Source organism: Cricetulus griseus, chromosome 4 (assembly GCF_003668045.3).
Source record: "Cricetulus griseus strain 17A/GY chromosome 4, alternate assembly CriGri-PICRH-1.0, whole genome shotgun sequence".
Lineage (NCBI taxonomy): Eukaryota > Metazoa > Chordata > Mammalia > Rodentia > Cricetidae > Cricetulus > Cricetulus griseus.
Window position 1 is genome coordinate 69651082 of NC_048597.1, and position 16959 is coordinate 69668040.

Consider the following 16959-nt stretch of genomic DNA (forward strand, 5'->3'; position numbering starts at 1 on the left):
AGACTTGCCTAGGGCATGGAAACCCCAGGATTTACTCTGCTCTTTTCCATGACAGACTAGTTTGAACTAGTTTTTGATGGGGAAAGTACTTCTGTGTATGTTTATCTTATTGATTGTTAAATAAAATACTGTTTGGCCAATGAGACAGCAAGTTAGACGGGACTAGGAGTCAAGGAGGAATCTGAGAAATGTAGTAGAGAAGTGGTGATCCAGGCAGGAAGTGACATAGCAAGGAGACTCATGTTTAAGTGAAGTTGAAACAGGAAGAGTCCTTTTTCCCCTCCAGTCCTGCTCCAGTGGCACAATGTGATCCACCAGTAAAGAGGGACACCAATAAGGCGTCCGATAAGATAAGTCTTATAAAATATATAGGTTGATGATAGTTAAGACTGAGCTAACAGATGAGGAATCCTAGTCATTGGCCAAGCAGCATTGTAACTAATACAAGTTTCTGTGTATTCATTTTGGCCCTAACTCAGGCGGGCAGCTGGCATAAAGCTCACACGTGGTGGTGGGGTTCAGGCGACTTTTGGCAGAAAGATTTATCATAACAAGTTTTCTTTGTTGAAAAACTACATATAATCCATGAGGATTACAGAGTGAGGATAGGAAAAGGGCAAACCTGTCCCAAGTGTTAAAATTCCCCCTTTTATCCCAATGTCATTGCAGGTGGGAAAAACTGACTCCAAGAATCCTCCACTCAGCTGACCTATGAAACAATTGACTCACAAAAGTTCTCAGAGCTTTCTGCTTAGGTGAACCTAAAGATCACAAAATGTGTTAGAGAATGCCAAGCAGTTGTTCAGAAAAACTCTAGACAGGGTCTCAGATTAGATATTGATAAAGTAGATAATTCTAATGGCTTGACTGTCTTTGCTTATGGGTGTTTCTTTCCACTCACTCAATATCCTTATAAAGTTTCAAGTCTGCCAATCCATGTTCTCAATGCACAACCCTATAGATTAGAAACTACTTGAAAAATTTGTACTTATTATAAGGGGGTAAGTGCTTTGGTTCTATCCTCAATTGCAGGTCAATATTTCAGTGGAAGCCACTAGGTTCATTTTTATAGAGGAGAAAATACTTTTGGGTGTCTGCTGTTTACACTCATTCACATTTAAACATACTGTGGTGGTAGATCACTGCATTCATGGTATAAAACTGCCTTGTGTGTTCTGTAAGTTGTACCTGTGAACTTTCAAAGCCCCAGAGTTTAACAGTACACATACAGATAATATTAATTTATACATTTGAGGTCAAAATTACTTTGAATGTTATATAGCATAATCTTCCAAGTAAATCAACTGCCATGAGAGCTGTGCCAATTTGCAAAAGATCATCACAGTTTGGCTTGTTGATCATTAATGTTATCTTGTCCATTAAGACAAGGACCTGAAGAAGTTAGGAAATCAATGGAATTTTTGGTCTACTTATTAGCAACTACAGTAACTTCCCTAAAGAATGTCAGTTGAAATTATTTGGATTTTCACTTTTCTCCACCTTTATCCAACTATTAAAGAGTGGTTAAAATAACAGTCTGATATGAATGACCTTCTTGCTGTTCTGTAAGCATTGATGGCTATACTAACATAACAGGGGTATTGGAATGGAGAATGACTGGTCAAGGTCAAGTAAGATCCAGGACACTGTGGAAAATCTCCCAACATGTTTTGTAATATTTCTCTTTTTCAGTGATACCATGAAAACCCCATTTGGGCTATAACCAGGGTATAGTTTACAAAGAGGAAGGTCAATACTACAGACAACTATGTTATGTTACTGCCAAGCAAAGGCACAGTCAAACAAAAACTTTGAGTTATCTACATAAAGATCAAAAAGTTGGTTTCAAAGAAGAAAAGCCAATAGAGCCCGAGGTTCCTCTCAAGCCCAAGTGACACTTAAGGAACAAATCCTTAAGTTGACAGAGAGTAAAAGAAAAATAAATAAATGTGAGTAAGTTTGGCCACATGTATGATACTAAACACACAGTAGGAAAGTACAGCCAAGAAGTCAGGTAATAGGCAAGTTGCTTTAATAGTCCAAAGGGTTACACATTAGATTTAAAACCACATCAATTTCTATTTTTACTAGTTTTCATTATTATTTTCTTCTTAGTAACAAAATGCAGCTCAGCTCATCTTGACCATAGAATTCAACACTGTAGTTTCTTTGTGCAGCCAAAAGTAAGGCAAGCCCAGTATTGTGTTAACCTACAACTCAAATGGTGGTTAAATATCCTCTCTCTCCCTCTCTAGAAGCCATCTGTGAGGCACATGACATTGTGAATCTAGCTGGTCCAACAGTTATCAAGGTGCCTGAAAACAATCCCTGGTTCATCATCTTTGCCCTATTTGTTGTAATTTGAAATATTCCTGGCACTGGATTGTCTACTCTGGGCTGTGCTGTCATTGTTAGTATTGAGACATCTGTACTTACCTGCCCTTAGGATTCTGAGGAGATACATCATCAGCTACATCCTCTAAGAACAATCCTCAGCACATTTGCTATATTCCCTATTTAATGGTGGGCTTTTTACACCTCCTCTCTCTAAGTCTCCCTTTCTCCCCTACTCTGTGCTTCTCCCTCTTTCTCTCCTTCCTTTTCTCCCTCTCCCTGTCCTCTTTATTTTTCTATTCTGCCACTCTTGTCCCCAGGCACCAGTCTCTGCCCCTGTCTCTTCCTCTAACTTTTACCCCTTCTCTGCCCCTTCTCTTTTCTCTTCCAGTAATGCTCTTATGTGAGCCCTGTTGCATATCATGACTTCTCATCACAGAAATCTTAATGACATTTGCTGTCTGACAGGGAAGGCTCTCCTGGCACCTCCTCTTGCCTACTGGCAATCTGACACATGCCAGGATCCTGGAACCTGATCCACATATGGAAACTTCACTTCTCCAACTAACAGATTACAGGGTCCCTCAATATAACACCAGAATGTTTGTTGTGCCCTCACTTTTCAATCTCTGGCCATTTCTCACAAGTGAGGATTAGTCTCTCATTCATGGGATCTTGCCTTTTGGCCTTGTTAAGCTCTGGTACTAGGCAACCAATGCACCTTCTGGGTCAGAGCCCTTGCTTGGCCCCTGCTCTGGGTTGATAAATCAATAAACAGCCTATACCTTCTCAAAATCTACCATCTGAATTTCTGGGATGCTAGGATTACAGACCTTTGGGTCTCACTTATCTGCCTCACTTATGGGAACTTTGGGATCATTTATGCCTCCAACTTTTGCATTCAGTGCCAGTTCAAGAGTTTCTGAACTCATCTGATGACTATGCTCCAGAGGAAGTCAATTCTAATGCTCTCCCTCATAGGTTTGGACAAAGCTGTAGCCATAGACCCAGTATCCTCAGTCCTCATCTTCCAAGACTAACATAGGATTCCTAGCATAGTCATAGATTAAAACATAACAACCCCAGAAAAGTCCATCACCTATCTATGTGAATCACTCTCCTCATTAGCTGAAGTAGTCCTCCAGAACAGCAGAGGATTATGTGTACTGTTCCTTCACTGGGAGGTTAGAGGTCTAGGATAACAATGGTGTTTTATGCTAAACATTCAGGAGTGATGGGAGACTCAATGAACCTAATCAGAAAAAGATTATATGATAGAAAACTAGAAAACCAACAAATTGAAGAATAGTCAGAATCTCTATTCAATTGGTCACCCATGTTAACTACTTGCCTATCATCCAGTTGGCCTTAGCTAGGCCTTTGGTCCTCTTACTGTTGGCTTTAACTTGTGGACCCTGCATCATTAATGCCATAATCAGGTTTGTAAAGGTACAGAATTCTACAATCCAATTGGTGGATTTAATGCAACAATACAAAATGGTATATCTGGAGGTTACTTTTCCAAGATTTGAAATGGTCCACTACTCAATTGGGGAATGAGAGGGCCAGAGAGCCAGTCCAAGGCCACGATAAAATCCTAGTGGCACTGCCAAAGACCAGGCATCAGTTTCAGATAAATGGAACTGAACAAATAGCACTTTAAAGGCCACAACTCAGGAGCAATCCCTCAGAAAGCAACCTACAGACTTCTGCTAGCTAAACATAGCATTCCCTGCCCTGCCGATAGAAAGTTCTTAACAACTAGAACCATCTTCCAATCCTAGAGGAACCCATAAACTTTTTTCTTTAGACCCACCAATCAGCTCCCCTACTTGGAATTGCAAAGAGCCTTCAAGCTTCTCTCAGGGTCACCATTTTGAAACTTTGTCAGGTGATTTGAACCCTGCAAATTGAAATTTATTTTAGTCTCGAGCATTAAAATGCACTTGTTGATGGTCTGAATGTCTAATGGTATTTTATGGTTCTTGCCATGGACCCTAACAATTAAAATTGTTCTAGTCTTGTTTATTAAGCTGTTTCCAGGAGATCCTGCAGGATTCCCAGTATTGTGAGTTACAATCTTCATACCCCTCTTCTGCTACATTTCCTGAGCCATAGATTTAGGATCTCTGATATGGATGAAAATATAAAAGCAATTGCATTTAAAATCACTAGTGAGACAGGGCTGCTCATTAGTCCCATGCCTTTTCACTATAGTGCTCAAAGCACTCATAGATGCAATAAGGCTAGAGTACATAATGAAAGAGTTAAAATTGGAAAAGAAAACAATTTTACAAAGGATATAGGAGATAGGATATACATAAGAGGTCCCAAAATTCCACCAGAAAATTTCTATAAAGAATCAAGAATTTAACCAAACTGGCATGATACAAAATCAAATACTAAAACAATAAGTAGGCTGTCTTTACAATGATAAAAATAACACAGTGAGAAAGAAATAATGGGCAAATTTAGGATAGCATCAAAAAATCAAATATCTTGAGAAAAAAAAACTAACAAAGAAGGTAAAAGATCTCCACAATGGTAACTTCAAATTAGTGAAGAAAGGAATTGTGAAGACACTAAAAGTGGAAAGACAGGATGTGCTAATTGATTGGTAAAATTAATATTGTGAAAATGACCATACTACCAAAAGTAATTTACAGATTCAATATAACCCAACCCAAAATCCCCATAGGTGTTAGGGTTTCTAATGCTGTGAAGGAATATCATGACCATGGAAACTTAATAAGGGAAAACACTTAACTGATGTGGCAGCTTACATTTCAGAGATTCATTCAATTATCATAATAGTGAGGAGAATGTTGGTATGCAGCAGACATGATGAGGGCTGCATCTTGATCACAAGGCAACAGGAAGGGACCTGAAGTACTTGACATGGCCTGGGCAGTTATGGAAGCTCACAGTCCATCCCAATAGTCTCATACTTCCAAATAGTGTTACTTACATTGTGCTATGGAGGCAACATTACCATAGTTTTATTCATACAAAATAGGTTTTTAAAAACCCTAATCTTAATATAGAACAAGAAAATAACACAGGTATCCAGCACAACCATTAGCAAAATGAAAAATACAAAAAATTATGCTCTTCTAGGCTTCAAAATAGATTATAGAACTGTGGTAATGCAAGCATCATGTTAGAAAAAGAAAAACATATACAAAGCAGCAAAGCAAAACAGAAGACCCAAATATGTATTGTCATAAATACAACTATTTGCAGTATGACCAAGAATTAACAAAGACAACAAAATCATAGAAGAAAACTTTCCTGACCCAAAGAAAACATGCCAATGAAAGTAAAAGAAGTCTACAGAAAACCAAAGAGAGTGGACCACAAAACGAAGTCACCTTGTCACATAATAATTATAACACCAAACATACAGAAAAAGAATATTAAGAACATCAAAAGAAAAAGTCCAAGTAACATATAAAGGCAAACCTATCAGAATTACACCAGACTTCTCCATGGAAAATCTGAAAGCCAGAAGGGACTGGATAGATACTATATCAACTCTAAGAGAACATGGATGCCAGCCCAGACTACTGTACCCAGCAAAGCTTTCAGTCATTATAAATAGAGAAAACAAGATATTCCATGACAAAACCATATATAAACAATATGTAACCACTAATCCAGCCCTACAGAATGTACTGGAAGGAAAACTCCACCCTATGGAAATTAACTACACTCACAAAAACGTAGGCAATAGATAATCCCACTTTACCAAAACCCAAAAGAAAAAACAAGTAAATCCACATACAACACCACTACCAACAACAAATTAAAAAAACAAGAATAAGCACTCAATGGTCTTTAATTTCCCTCAATATTAATGGTCTTAACTCGCCTATAAAATGACACAGGCCCCTGAGTCTGGAAACACCTCATTCTTCCTTCCTGCTCCACCAACCTGTCCCATACCAAGGTGAGTGACCCTCTACTCTTGCCCAACTTCTGTCCAAAACCCCATTCACCCTGATCTCTCTGGGCCTGGCCTTCTTGGAGTAGACCTGCCTGGCCAGGGAGGAGCTCCCTGAGTCCAGAAATGCCTCACTATTCTCTCCCACTCTGCCGACTTGTCCCATACTAAGTTGAGTGACCCTCTGCTCATGCCCATCTTCTGTTCTAAGCCCCATTCACCCCATCTCTCTGGGCCTGCGCCTTCTTGCAGCAGACATGCCCAGCCAAGGAGGAGCACCCTGAGTCTGGAAACACCTCACTCTTCCTTTCCCTTCTGCCGACCTGACACCTACCAAGGCCCATTTACCCTGATCTCTCTGGGCCTGCTCCTGCTTGGAGTAGACCCACGCAGCAAGGGAAGAGCTCCCTGAGTCTGGAAACACCTCACCCTTCTGTCCAGCTCCACTGACCTGACCCTACAGAGGCCTAACCCCTTCACAGTGAGGAGACTACCAGGAGAGGCAAGACCATCCAGAGCTGCAGACATTGAAGTTCTGGCACACACACACCACCAGGTCACAAGAGGAGATAGAGAGAACCCGCCTGCACCCACTGGAAGAATATATGGGAAGAAGACAGAATATGAACTCACTCATCAACAGAAAGACCAAAATGACACCACCAGAATCTAGGGACTCCACTCCAGAAAAATCTGAAAGCTTGACACAAAAGATGAAGAAGAGATGGACCTCAAAAAATATCTCGGGAAGATGATAGAGAACATTAAAGAGGAAACAAGAAAATCCCTTAAAGAAATAGAAGAAAAAGCAAGCAAAAAAAAAAAATTACATGAAGTGGAGGAAAAGACAAACCAAAAAATTCAAGAGATAAACAAATCTCTTAAAGAATCTAAAGAAACCCAAGAAAAACAAACAAACAAGTGAAGGAAGCACTCGAAACAGTTCAAGGCATGAAAGCTGAAATAGACAAAATCAAGAAAATACAGAATTAGGCGATGCTGGAAATAGAAAGGGTGGATAAACAATCAGGAACTAAAGATGTGAGTATAACTAATAGAATCCAAGAGATGGAAGAGAGAATCTCAGTTATTGAAGACTCGCTAGAGAATGTATATTCATCGACCAAAGAAAACCTCAAGTCCAACAAATCCCTAACACAAAATATCCAGGAAATATGGGACACCATGAAGAGACCAAACCTAAGAATAATAAGTATTGAAGAAGGTGAAGAAACACTGCTCAAAGGTACAGAAAACATATTCAACAAAATTATAGAAGAAAACTTCCCCAACCTACAGAAGGATATGCATATGAAAGTACAAGAAGCACACAGAACACCAAACAGACCAGACCACAAAAAGAAGTCTCCCCTCCCCAACACATAATAATCATAACACCAAATCTTAAAGAGAAAATATTAAGAGCAGCAAAGGAAAAAGGCCAAGTAACATATAAAGGCAAACCAATTAGCATCACACCCGACTTCTCAATGGAAACTCTGAAAGCCAGCAGGTTTTGGATAGATATCCTACAAGCACTAAGGGAGCATGGATGTCAACCCAGACTACTGTACCCAGCAAAACTTTCAATCACTATAGATGGAGAAAACAAGATATTCCATGACAAAAACATATTTAAATAATACATATCCACAAATCCAGCACTACAGAAGGTTTGGAAGGAAAACTCCAACCCATAGAACATAACTGCACTCACAAAAACATAGGAAATGGATAATCCAATTTTACCAAACACGAAAAGAAACAGGAGAGTGAAAACCACACACAATGACAACACCAATAATAAATCCAAAACAAACAAGAACCAACAATCCATGGTCATTAATATCCCTAAATGTCAATGGTCTTAACTTACTCATAAAAATATATAGGCTAACATAATGGAAACGAAGACAGAATCCATCCTTCTGTTGTTTACAAGAAACATACCTCAACTTCAAAGAAAGGCATTACCTCAGAGTAAAAGGTTGGGAAAAGATTTTCCAATCAAATAGGCCCAAGAAACAAGCTGGTGTAGCAATACTAATATCTAACAAATTAGACTTCAAACTAAAATCAATCAGAAGAGATGAAGAAGGGCATTTCACACTCATCACAGGCAAAGTCCATCAAGATGAAGTCTCAATCCTGAACATCTATGCCCCCAATACAAAGGCAGCCATGTTTGTAAAAGAAACATTGCTAAAGCACAAACCACACATAAAACCACACACACTTATAGAAGGAGACTTCAACAACCCCCTTCACCCATAGACAGGACTTTCCATCCAAACACAAAAGAATATATCTTCTTCTCAGCACCACATAGAACTTTCTCTACAATTGACATCATAGTTGGCAGCAAAACAAACCTCTACAGTTACAAAAGAATTTAAATGACCCCCTGTATCTTATCAGATCACCATGCTTTAAAGCTGGAATTCAACAGCAATACAAATTGCAGAAAACCCGCATATTCATGGAAATTGAATAACACCCTATTGCAACATTCCTGGGTTGAGGAAGAAATAAAAAAGAAAATAAAGATTTCCTACAATTTAATGAGAATGGAGACACAACATACCCAAACTTGTGGGACACTCTGAAAGCAGTGCTAAGAGAAAAGTTCATAGCACTAAGTGCCCACATGAAGAAACTGGAGAAAAGTCACACTAGAGTATTGACAGAACAACTGAAAGCTTTAGAGCAAAAAGAAGCAAACTAACCAAGGAGGAGTAAACACCAGGAAATAATCAAACTGAGGACTGAAATCAATAAAGTAGAAACTAGGGAAACATTACAAAGAATCAATGAGACAAAGAGTTGGTTCTTTGAGATTAACAAGATAGACAAAAAGCTATCCAAACTAACCAAAAGGCAGAGAGAGAGCATGCTAATTAACAAAATCAGATAAGAAAAGGTGATACAACAACGGACACTGAAGAAATCCAGGGAATCTTCAGGTCATACGTTGAAAACCTGTACTCCACAAAATTCAAAAATCTAAAGGAAATGGACAATTTTGTGGATAGATATCACTTACAGAATTAAACCAAGAACAGATAAGCAGTTTAAATCGACCTATAACCCCCAATGAAATAGAAGCAATCATCAAAAGCCTCCCAACCAAAAAAAGCCCAGGGCCAGATAACTTCACTGCAGAATTCTACCAGAAACTCAAACAAGAGCTTATATCAGTATTCCTCAAACTGTTTCACACAATAGAAGCAGAAGGGACATTGCCAAACTCATTTTCTGAGGCTACAATCACTTTGATACCAAAGCCACACAAAGATACAACTAAGAAAGTGAACTACAGACCAATATCCCTCATGAACATCGATGCAAATACTCAATAATATATTGGTGAATCAAATTCAAGAACACATCAGATAAATCATCCAGCATGATCAAGTAGGCTTCATCCCAGAGATGCAAGGATGCTTTAACACATGAAAATCCATCAATGTAATCCACCAAATAAACAAACTGAAAAAGAAAAACCACATGATCATCTCATTAGATGCTGAAAAGGCCTTTGACAAAATCTAACATCCCTTCATGATAAAGATCTTGGAGAGAACAGGAAAAACAGGGACATATCTAAACACGATAAATGCAATATACACCAAACCAATAGCCAACATCAAACTAAATGGAGAGAAACTCAAAGTGTTTCCTCTAAAAGCAGGAAAAAGACAAGGCTGTCCACTCTCTCCATATCTCTTTAATATTGTACATGAAGTTCTAGCTAGAGCAACAAGAAAAGAAATGGGGATCAAAGGGATAAAATTGGAGAGGAAGAATTCAAACTTTCACTATTTGCAGATGACATGATAGTCTACATTAGTGACCCAAAAAATTCTGCCAGGAAACTCCCACAGCTGATAAACACGTTCATCAAGTAAGCAGGATACAAAATTAACTCAAAAAAATCTGCAGCCCTACTATATACAGATGATAAATCCAATGAGAAAGAAATCAGGGAAACATCACCCTTCACAATATCTACAAGCAACATAAAATATCTTGGGGTTGCACTAACCAAAGAACTTTGAGACTTTAAAGAATGAAATTAAAGAAGATACCAGAAAATGAAAAGATCTCCCATGCTCTTGGATAGGTAGAATCAACATAGAAAACTGGCAATCTTGCCAAAAGCAATCTGCAGAGTCAATGAAATCCCCATCAAAATCCCAACACAATTCTTCACAGACCTTGAAAGAACAATACTCAACTTTATATGGAAAAATAAAAAAAACCCAGGATAGCCAAAACAACTCTGTACAATAAAAGATCTTCTGGAGGCATCACCATCCCTGACTTCAAGCTCTATTATAGAGCCATAGTTCTGAAAACAGCTTGGTATTGGCACAAAAGTAGACAGATAGACCAATGGAATCAAACTGAAAACCCTGATATTAACTCACACACCTACGAACACCTTGTTTTTCATGAAGATGCTAAATCTATACAATGGAAAAAAGATAGCATCTTCAACAAATGGTGCTGGCACAACTGTATTCGAACATGCAGAAGATTCCAGATAGATCCACACCTGTCACCATGCACAAAACTTAAGTGCAAATGCATCAAGGATCTCAACATAAATCCAGCCACACTGAATCTAAGTGGGAGATACCCTTGAACAAATTGGCACAGGAGACCACTTCCTGATCATTATGCCATTAGCACAGACACTGAGGTCTGCAATTAATAATTGGGACTTCCTGAAACTGAGAAGCTTCTGCAAGGCAAAGGACACAGTCAGTAAGACAAAATGACCGCCCACAGAATGGGAAAAGATCTTAACCAACCACACATCTGATTGAGGGCTGATTTCCAAAATATACAAGGGTCTCAAGAAGCTAGCCACCAAAACACCAAACAATGAAATTAGAAAGTGGGGTGCAGAACTAAATAGAGAATTCTCAACAGAGGAATCTGAAATGGCTGAAAGACACTTAAGAAAGTGCTCAAAATCCATGTCCATCAGAGAAATGAAACTCAAAACAACTCTGAGATACCACCTCACACCTGTCAGAATGGCTAAAATCAAAACTACCAATGACAATCTATGCCGGAGAGGATGTGGAGAAAAAGGAACACTCCTCCATTGCTTTTGGGAGTGCGAACTTGTAAGACCACTCTGGAAATGAGTATGGCGGTTGCTCAGAAAAGTAGTAATCATTCTACCTCAAGATCCAGCCATTTCTCTCTTGGGTATATACCCAAATAAGCATGTTCATATAGCAAGGACATATGTTCAACCATGTTCATAGCAGTATTGTTTGTAATAGCCAGAACCAGGAAGCAACCTAGATGCCCCTCAAATCAAGAATGTATAGAGAAAATGTGGTACATTTATACAATGGAGTACTACTCAGAAGAAAAAAGCAATGGAATCTTGAAATTGGCAGGCAAATGGAAGGAACAAGAAGAAACCATCCTGAGTGAGGTAACCCAGTCACAAAAAGACAAACATGGTATTCACTCATATATGAATTTTAGACATACAGCAAAGAATTATCAGCCTGTAATCCTCTTCACCAAAGAAACTAGGAAACATGAAGGACTTTAAGGGATAAAGGAATGGACCCCAGGAATGGGAAGAGGCAGGAACTCCTGAGCTATTGGGATCATGAAGGTAGGGGAGAGGGAGCTGCCAGATTGAGAGCAGGAGAAGAGGAATGGAGGAGAAGAAATGGAGGAGCAGAAATATTGAATTAGGGGATGAATAAAGGAGAGAGAGCAGGATGAGAGATACCATATTAGAGGGAGCCATTATAGGTCCGAGGAGAGATCTGGCACTAGGGAGATTTCCAGAGACCTACAAGGATGACACAAACTGACAATCCAGGCATTGGTGGAGAGGATAACCTAAACGTTCTTCCCCTAAAATGAAATTGATGACTACTTTTTATGCCATCCTACAGCCCTCATCCAGTGGCTGATGGAAGCAGAGACAAACATCCACAGATATACTCTGAACTGAACTCTGGAACTTAGTTGAAGAGAGGGAGGAATGAAGAGCAAATGTGTAGGTGAACCTGTAGCCACCCCTGCTTAGGGGCTGGCTACAGGTCTGCCTGACCATGCCTGGGAGGGGGTGGTCAGCATTACATAGAGGGAGAGGGTTAGGGCTTCGTTTCAGTTTCATTTCCCCTTTTTCGGCTTGTGTACAAACTGCTGCCAAGCCGGCTGGTTAGGCCACTCTGTAAGTAAGGCTTTTCCCGATTAAATACCCTTATATTTCTACTTGGCTCCGTATTGGTAATTTCCCACTATATCTGGTTGTCAGGAGTGGGATATTGGAAACCTACACTCCATTTGGGACAGGCTGTGGCTTTGACCAGGCCTGCAGCCTAGGCGGGAAAGTGCTCTCTCTCCACAGGTGCTCGCAGCTCCCAGCCAACCCGCTGGGAAGTACATTCAGGCAACTGTTGAGCTGCTCAGAAAAGTCTGCCCAGCTTGGAGACAGTTTCCAGCTGCCTAGTGGTGAGTAGGCCTAGGCTTTCAGCAAAGGCTTCCCCTGGCTGCTACTGTGGTAAAGCCGCATCTCTTTCAGTGGTCGCAAGGCCATATACTCTCTAAGATAAGCGCAGCTGCTTTTGTGACACATCTCTCCACCACTACCACCATCCTGTCATCGACCACTGCCAAACACCGCAGACTAACTGAACGACTGAGCCACCTTCTGGTCAAAGGTAGTTAGTGCATCTGGAGTAGAAATCTGGTAAAATTATGGCAGAATACTTATCATTTGCTAAAATTGGTAATATTTTTGCTTATTACGTGAATTCAATGTTTGAGGAGAATGCTAATTTGCAAATTACTCGCCTATATGCTATAATGGCAGTTAGCTTGCTGGTACAAATAATATTACTAGCCAGAAGACTCAGGAATAGCGATAAGGATAACCTTACCACCTACTTACAGGAAATAACAGCTTTACACAGTGAGGTTTTGGAGAACAGATTAGGTTAGCCACAATTGTACAGCAAGTGGAGCAGAAATTGGATGATAAACTTGGCTCTGTGTCCAATATGCTAAAGGCAGAGCTGTCTGATGAGATGCAGCATATTTATGATAAGATAAACACAGAGAGATACTCCATGTCTGAGGCCTTAGAGGCTAGGCTGTCAGAAGTCCATGAGGAGCTAAAGAATATCTGTAGCCAGCTAGAAACTAAGATAGGCAATTATACCCAGCAACTAGATGCAACGGTGCAAAATACCCAGGATAGGGTTGAAGAATTGGACAATGCCATTCAATTATTGAAGCATCCAAGGTAGCATATCAGAAATTAGAGTCTAGATTTGAATGTTTGGAAGATAATTTATAGTATATGGCTGACAGATTACATAAGTCCATACAATCGATTGCTGAGGACTCAAAATCAGCAAATCATGACCTGGAATCTAGACTCCAATACCTAGAAGGCAGTTTCCATGCCATCCAGATGCTGCCTAAGGATGATCATATTAAAGACCTAGAAAAACATGTAAATGAGCAGTTAGAGCAATTTACAGATTCACTAACATGCTTGGAATCTTTTATGATTAAGGAGATTGAAACTTTTCAAAAGGATATCATTACTAGGCTTAAAGATCTTTGGGATGCCTCAGAAGCAGAATCATTCCAATCCCAGGCACCTACTCCACCCAGGTATGGTTACTATTCTTCTAAGGTTGTTACTCATACACCATTAGTGTACCCAGCTACCATGGTAGAAAAGCCAGCTTCTAAGAAACACCCTCATGGACGGATGGCTTATGAATTGCAACCTATACAGCTGAAGGATCTTAGGAATATTAAAGAACCACTTGTCTCATATGGTCTCCATAGCCCATACATAAAACAGCTATTGCATTCATGGGCAACCTTTAACAGGGTGACACCCACAGACGGGAACAATTGGTAGCAGCTGTACTTGAGAATTCATGCCAAATCCAGTGGAAGTCATTATTAAGAGAAGAGGCAAAGCTCCTTGAGCATCAGGGCATAAAGGAAGGTTTTGAAGCCCCCCCAGATAAGTTCCTTAGTCAGGGTATTTATGCTCTCCCACAGGTTCAGGCTGAATATGATGATGATATACTGTCTCTATGCAGGAAAAAAGCATTAAACACCTGGGATAAGGTTCTTGAGCCAGGAGAATGCCTAGAAGCATATACCAGAATAGAACAGGGACCTACAGAACAGTTCCAGGACTTCTTACAAAGGTTAACTAGGGCAGTAGAATTACAGGTAACAGATCCAGAAACAAGACAATCAATTATATATACAATAGCTTATGAAAATGCAAACCCAATATGCAAAAGAATAGTTTTGCCTTTAAAGATCATATCAGCTCTGCTAGAAGAATGGGTTTTGTATGCAGCCAACATTGATTATAATGTGAAAGATACTGGAGCTTGGGTAGGAGAAGCCATTTCAAAAGGTTTAAAAAGGCAACAGGAAATTAAAAGCTCTAGGTGTGAGAATGCAAGGGCTTAGGAGGAGAAGCACCTTATAGAGGTCAACATAGGTACCAAGAGGCTAGAGGTTACTACTACTATGAAAAAGAACCTTAGGTAGGAAGAGCCTTCCCCTGGAGACCACGAAGGCACCAGGAACCTAGATGTTTCAACTGTGGTAAAATGGGACATACTAAGAGAAATTGTAGACAAACTAATTCTAACAATGCCTCATATGGAAGGCCACTATCTTCTGGATTGTGTAGAAGATGTGGTAAGGGCAGACACTGTTCCAATGAATGTAGATCGACCAGGGCCATACAAGGAAACCCGTTAAGGTCGGGAAACTGCAAAGGGCACCTCAAGAAGGCCACACGTATTGTAAGACAAACTCCCATTTCTGGAGTTCTTACTTTCTACACTGATGCCAACGAATCAGGTAAGGCAGGTTATAAAGAAGGTGAGGTAAGCTACGTAGTTCAAAGTCCATATACATCTGTACAGAAGGCAGAATTATATGCAATTCTCATGGTACTTATGGATTTTACAGAACCTCTTAATATAGTTACTGATTCCCAATATGCAGAGAGAGTCATGTTACACATTGAGACTGCAGAATTCTTTCCTGATAATACAGAATTAACCTCATTGTTTTTACAATTACAGGAAACTATCAGAAACAGAAGTAATCCTATATACATTACACATATCAGATCCCATACTGGTCTGCCAGCCTCACTAGCACAAGGCAACAATGAGATTGATCGTTTATTAATTGGAAGTGTGCTAGAAGCCTCAGAATTTCATAAGAAACATCATGTACATAGCAAAGGTTTAAAAAAGGACTTCTCCATCACTTGGCAACAAGCCAAGGAGATAGTGAGAAACTGTCCTACTTGTTCCTTTTATAATCAAACTCCATTGCCAGCAGGCTGTAATTCTAAGGACATTTGGAGAAATGAGGTTTGGCAGATGGATGTGTTTCACTTTGCAGAGTTTGGAAATTTGAAATATGTGCATCATACTATAGACACATTCTCAGGGTTCCAATGGGCTACTGCTCTTACCTCTGAAAAAGCAGATTCTGTTATTACACATCTGCTAGAGGTGATGTCAGTTATGGGTATACCTGCACAAATAAAGACTGACAATGCTCCAGCATATGTCTCTACAAAATTGGAACAATTTTTCAAATATTATAACATAAAGCATGTTACTGGTATACCACACAATCCTACAGGACAAGCAGTGGCTGAGAGATCTAATATAACACTTAAGGAGATGCTCAACAAACAAACTTGGAAGACTAAACCCCCCAAACATAGGTTGCATAGTGCTTTATTAACATTAAACTTTCTTAATGCCAATGAAAAAGGACAAACAGCTGCAGAAAAGACAATGGACTATGGAGAAAACTGCTGAACTGAATCAGCCAGTATACTTCAAAGATGTACTAACCTCTGTATGGAAAGCAGGACATGTGTTACGATGGGGTAGGGGTTTTACATTGGTTTCTACAGGAGAAGAAAAACTCTGGATACTATCAAAGTTGATCAAGATTCGAGTGGAAAAGGAAAAACCTCTCGATGAGGACAAATGACAGGTATTCTACTAAGATATATATTATAAACTAAATAGAAACCCCCCCCCAAAGGAAAGGGAAGTGTTTTGCTTTTATCATCACAGGAATTCATCTCCAGAAGGCAAAGGACACTTCATGGGTAGATGCTTAAGAAAAAAAGGTACCTATAACCATCAAACAAAAGGAACGTGCCATATTGTAAACTTTACAGCTGTCTCTCAGAGAACTCTATTTCTCTTTATTTCCTAGTCCCTATTCAATTAAACCAATGCTGGATTTAGAGGTGGATTTGGCTTTCCTCCTCTAAAATCCAAGCACGTTATTTAACTAAACTTTAGTGTTTCTGTATTGTATCAAGAAGCCAATTGATGTAATACAGAATAAAAGAAGAATTTGGGGACTGTCTTTGTCTTTTCTTGGATCTTTCTCTCAAGGTGTACACCCTCTCATAATTGTTATGTTCTCATGGTTGCATTCCCCAACATGTGTCATACACAAGCAAACATTTCTCTGCTAACTGTTTATGTTTGAGTCCCACACAGCCAATGAAGACCTGCCTGACAGCAATCCCTGGAAACCCTGGAAAGAAAATGGGCCACACCTCCTCGACTGCACTGGATCCAACTTGCTCCATTTCAACTGAC